Genomic DNA, 6,113 nt, shown 5'->3' on the forward strand with positions numbered 1-6,113 from the left:
TTTTGAGAAAATCCTTATATTTTATGACTGACACCTTTATGAGTTGTCAGAGAGAATTCTCTCCCCGGTGAATCTGAAGTGGCGAGAATAGAGGAACAAAGCAAGCTTGAATTTAATTAAAGCCGTCCTTTTAATATACGTTTTTGTGAACACAAATTAGAATGATGCTCTTCAAGTATTTAACAAAGGTGGACGGAAAAGGATAATAATGAGATATAAAGTGTAATAATTTCTTTAGAAAAAAAGGGGTAACCCTCCCCGGAAACCTAGAGCAATTAAGAACTAATACCAGCTAACGATAGTCGATTCCAAATTACGATCAAGTCCAACGACCAGCTATTTTCTTTTACGACCGTTTATGTCGTCGATATGATCCTCAGAATTAAGAACGTAGCATTTCGAAGACGACAAGATGGAAGCAAGGTTTACAGTGTGTACAAGCGCGATGACCAGCGCTAATGGGCCCTCTTTTTAGTTATTACGCGATCGTATACATGCAAATATTTCGATGCAAAGTAGGCGGACACCTCTGATGGCGTCGAACGCTTTTAAATGCCGGCGATCGTGCCGAATATAATAGGGGGACGTGGTTAAATAAATATCGATAATGCCGTTTCGGTGCCTTTTCGCGAAAACGATCCGGACCGCCGACCCATAAGCCGTTATTTTATTGTTATTGCTATGTACTCAGGCGGAATACGGGTCCCGAGCACTCGATAAGTTACCGTAATGCGTGTTGATGTCCACGATGCTACTGCACGATCGTGTAATCCGTGGAATGTTTCGTTTTCTCGAAAATGTTCTACGTACAGTGTTCACTTTTTCTCTGGCCGCCCTGAAATATTCTCAGAGCCGGGTTACGGGACCTCCACTTTTTTCAAGAGCGCTCGCGTAATTGAAAATTCACCCCCGGGGGGTATCTCGACGACTCGGACACCAGTCTCATCGAATTTAATCCTCGCTCGCGCTCCTCGATACTTTTCACGGGGCTGCTTCAATTATGAGATAAGAAAGGAAGTCGCAAGCTATGTAAATAAGTTGTAGTTCGCCAGGGTTGCAGCGGTCTAGCGGATTCACTAAATAACGCGATAATCCTGCGAGTTTGGAAACTTGCGGATCCTCGATTACGAGTCGTAAGGGTCTCGCGAGGGTGTTATTAGCGGAACTTTAAGAGGACTTCATAGGGAAGATCCCAGCGTCGTAAAATTCTCGAAAGTTCGCCGGTGCAAAACCGGAGGAGTCGAAATTTACCTTGGCGTTTAATTAACCCCTTATTTAAATTAAATTAATCTTTTGACTCGAAGTTATTAAGTACGTACCAAAAGGAACCGTTCAGCAGTGTAACGCAAACGTTACATATCTTAACGCAGAATATATACAGTGAACATCAAGTCCTGTATGTTAAATAAAAGTACGAGAGATTAATAATCATGAATCACGATCTTTGTAACTTTAAACTAATACAAATATTATTCAGAAAATACACCACCCTGGCGATATTAGCGGGTCGAATTGCAGGTCGAACCATATCGTTTTGGCCAGAGATCGGCGAAGCAACAGCAGGATTGCTGCCGGTACCTAGAAACAACCCCACAACCGGTCGCTGCAGCAAAGGATGTTCGATCGTGGCCGCGCGGTCCAATTCGTGGAACACAGAAGACACGTATCGCGGCGATCTAAAGGCGAGGCAACGATATTACGGTGAGGGCCACGAAAAGGACACGTGTTCCGGACACGTGTGTCCTCCTCTTGCACTTATCTAGTGGCCTATCTAACCGCATTGTATCCTGGCCCATTGTAGGCACGCTCGTCGGCTTCCTATGCGTTGTCGGCCACCACCAAAGCTCCCCCCTATAAATTCAGATGGTGGTTAATGAAGCTGGCTGGATTCACCTTCCAGATTTTCCTAACCCCTGCCACGAACCCCGTACCACGCGACATCTTTGGAAATTTGGATAGCTCGACGAGCTGTGATTCTGGAACCAATGCGGTACCAGTCAACCCTTGATTATCCGAGCCACCAAAAGAAATTTCTCTCTCGACGATCGAATCCCATTTCGAATTCCAATCATTGCGAGTAGACGCTAAAACGACAGGACTTTTAGTATCGCGATCGTTGTGTCAATGTCAAGAGACGAATGGTCAGGTTTTGTAAAAATCCATTCGCGAAAAGAAACGCTGGTCCCGCAATTAGCACGCGCCGCGTCCCCCGGAACGCGGCAACAAACGGCGCGCAGTTTTGTCTCGGCGAATGAATAAAAGTGGCATCGGGAATGGGCGCGAAACGCGTTGATTCTTTGAAAACGCGAGGCGAGCCACCGCGGCGCGCTTTGATGTGGGTACGCGTTACCACGGTTTTATGCCGAAGCACGAAACGCGCAGCCGTACACGGCGAAGTATAAAGTGCGTCATTATGCTTCATTTTGATCCGCGAACCGTGTTAATTTGAAATGCAAACCCATTTCAATAGCGCGGGTTCCTCGGGAGTCGAGCTGCGCCGGCACGCCCGCCGCGGCCCTTCTTACGCTCACGAGTTATCACTGTTTATGCAAAACAGAATCTACAATCAACAAGTAAAATCCGCGGGGAATACGTTTAGTCGAGGATGTTCCGACAGCAGATGAAACATCTGCAGTAAAACGTCTCAGTCTTCTTCTACTCGCTAAATGTATCCTCTTCATCGATCATTTAAATCCAACTAATTTCCCATACAAGCCACGTTCTACTTTGTTTTAAAAATCATTCCATCGAGCATCCGAAACGATCCAACCAAATGCAAACGCATATCTCCATTCAGAATTTAACCACCATCCCTAAGTCGTTCGCTTGAAGCGTGTCTCTAACCGAGCTAGCTGCAAAGCCACGAATCGTATACCTACACGTGCACAGACGGAGAAAGACAGACGCAGAGATGGAGAAAGAGAGAGAGAGAGAGAGAGAGAGAAAGAGTGAGAGAGAGAGGGTAGCACCGTTACAAAGTGGTTCGTCGCGGTGCACTTTGACTAACCGCAAAAGTAACCACGTTTGTAACCACACACAACAGCGAACTGCGGAGCGAGCACAGTGGCGCGCGCGCGACGCCGTGGCTTAAGGGATGCGAATCGGTTTTCAGGCCTCTTGCCCCGAGGAGGAGAACGTCGGCAGAGGCGGTCGTCAAAGCGGGAGACCGAGCGCGTTTCGTCGCAATAGAAAAGCGCATAACCGCGCACGGCATAGAGAGGCTCCGTGGCTCACAATGCCGGTCACATGTCACCATCCTCTTTGAACTGTGCCGACGGCCTCTCTTTCTTCTAGCCTCTCGCCACTACACATCCCCACTGTTCGCCGTGCACGCTGTCACGGCCAATGAGCACCTCGCACGCTCGATTTCGGTCCCGATCGGTTATGCTCGATGCCAGCGAGCCAACCGAGGCTGCCGGGACCTCTCCAGACCTCTTCCAAGCTCTCTGTGCGGAGGAGCAGCGAGAGAGCCGATCGGATCTTTCAACGAATTGAAAGACTGACGAATTGGTTGTGACAAACGTTTAACTGTCCGGGGGTTGGGGAGGAATCTGGGACCGAGGCTGACGGATGGTTCGCTTTTGAGGGTTGGAAAGGGATCGTGTCTCTTTTTGATGCATGCTAGGATTTTATCAGATGTCCAATGTTGGAGGACCACGATGGATTCACGAAGCTCAGAGCGCGCAAAGAAATTTCAATTTTTTTCGTTCAAATGCCTCCGAGAATTGATATCGTTGCACGGTCTTCTTCTTGGAGATCACCTCTAACGACAACCGTCTATCATCTATCGCTTGAAATTATGTTATAAAGCGGAAAAAAAGTTTGTAGCAGCAAGACTAATTGTTCGATCGAGTAGTATGATCTTGGTACGTCTGATGTATATTTTAAAACAACTTTAGGAGAACGGGAACAGCATCAAAGGGAACCCCCCTCCTTCGATCGCGAGTGTTCGCCGCACGAAGCCCGCGGTCCGTCCGCGGGCTGCCAGCAAAAATCTAATTAAAAATCCCACCTGTCGAGCGATGGTAGCGAGCGCTAAAAAGCGCGGCGCAGCTTATATGGCGAGGCCTCTTCCGGCACGTCGCGCGGTGCGCGCGGGCCCCGCGAGTGGGAATATTCAAAAGATCGGAAGCTCTCCTCTGATGTCCCGGCATGGCCATGGACGTGCTATGGAAACGGCCACGAATACGGGCTTCTACGCGACCGCGCGCGCCTTTTTTTCACCGATAAAAACCACGTAATCGTATACGACGACCGATCATGTAATGTTTTAGCGAGTCTCCCGCAGCCGCATCGAGAAATCCGCCGGCGCTTAATTAGCCGACGGCATCGTCGGCTGCTCGAAACCGTGCTTTGATCAGCGACCGGATTATTCCATCGGTAGATGTTCCTTCCCCCTCCTTCTTTTTTTCCATCTTCGTTCGATTTCCTTTTTTTAACGGCCTTCTTGCCACGCGAAAATAAGCGCCCCTAGGATCTAAGGAGCATCGACGATTTATTGTTTCCTCCCGTTGGTCTTTTTGGTAGACTCGTCGAGGATCTGCTGGGTTTCAATTCGAGGATCGTTCTGTAAACAAAGACCGCTCGACGCGACGGAACGTTCGAAGGAATTACTTTCTCCTGGCAGATTTTGGCGATCGTCCTCTTTTATTGTTTCAGGACGCGGGGGTAGATTCGTCACGGTGGCTTACCACACTGGTAGGGGGCGTGTGTATCAGCGCAATAACGAATGAAGGGTGGGACGACTCGCGAGCAACATCCAATTAATAAAGATCACCGAACTGGTTTGTAAAATTGATAACAGGCTCGTTCTAAGAAGCCATTACGATAAGGAAATGTTCAGGTCCCCGTGATCGGTATTTGTCGGCCCGTCAGATCCGGGCCCGACAAATTCGTCCGAAAGGCATTTGCATTCGCGTGCACTAAATCGGCGGATCCTGCGGAGAAGAGATCGTTAAGAGGCGCTTATAAATGAAGGAGATTTAAAGGCCGAGATCGGACGATAGCGGTGGCCACGCCGCCGCACCGCCCCGACGCGCAGCCGCAGCGAAACAAAACCGGGACCGATTACAAAAGCCCACGGAATTTTTCGAATGTGTTAAGACTATTTTTACAGCCAATCGGACTTTGCGACAGACATTAGTTGGTCATTTGAAACGCCGCAAATTATTTCATTCCGTTTGCACGCGCGTACGTGTTTCCGAAACCGCCACTGGTCCATTAAAAAAAAAAAATGAAAACGGCTTCGTTTTCATTTACCAAGTGTCAGCTTCCAGTATTTACGCTCGCACCGTTCGCTCCGTTCGTTCGTTCTACCCTCGCCATCGAAAGTGAAACGCGTCCCGCGAAAGTAAGACCGTGCAAAGAACCGGGCGGAATTCAGATGGGATCGGTAAAAAGCGAAGCGGCGATCGGCTCGCGTCTACCTTTAAAAATTCCACCGGCAAGTTCACCGGATTACGCTCGACGGCGAAGTTTCGGACCGGGAGGGAAACAATTATGGCGCCTTGTTGGGGCCGGATTAGGGATACTGTAAATGCTCGCAAAAACGGGTCGCGGCGTGGCGGCGGTCACGTGGCAGTGATTATCCCTCGATGCTTTGCACACGTCTGCCGGTTTTTGTCCGCCACGATGCATCGCACGTCCATCGGGCTCTGCGCCGCGCGCCCGAATGCCTCCGCGACTTTGTAATTAAACCACCGCGTTTTCTACCCCCTTCTCGCATCGTTCGCCCTCTCCCGTTTCGTGAACCAAAGTGTCTTAAATCCTCCTCTCCACTTCTACTTTCAATCCTCTACGATTAATCTGCCCTCTTCTTTCTGTTTTCGTTCCAATAGATCTTTCGACAACGAGTGGTACATCTCGCACAACTGCTTGGAACAAGTTACGTATCGCAGTTAATACCGCGAACGAGTGACAGAACACGCCGCGACACCGCTAATATCCCAATAACGCCGTCTCGATTCCTAATCTCGTTTTAACGAGCCGCAAACAGAATTAGAAGCGGCCACGTTTCCATTCTCACCTCGCACGAGTGGCGGCTTAAAGCGAGGGGGTGAGGGAGAAAAGAGGCAGCGAACAAGTGTCGTAGCAAGCGTTAAGCCTTTGAAACC

This window comes from Xylocopa sonorina, chromosome 5, assembly GCF_050948175.1.
Source record: "Xylocopa sonorina isolate GNS202 chromosome 5, iyXylSono1_principal, whole genome shotgun sequence".
Lineage (NCBI taxonomy): Eukaryota > Metazoa > Arthropoda > Insecta > Hymenoptera > Apidae > Xylocopa > Xylocopa sonorina.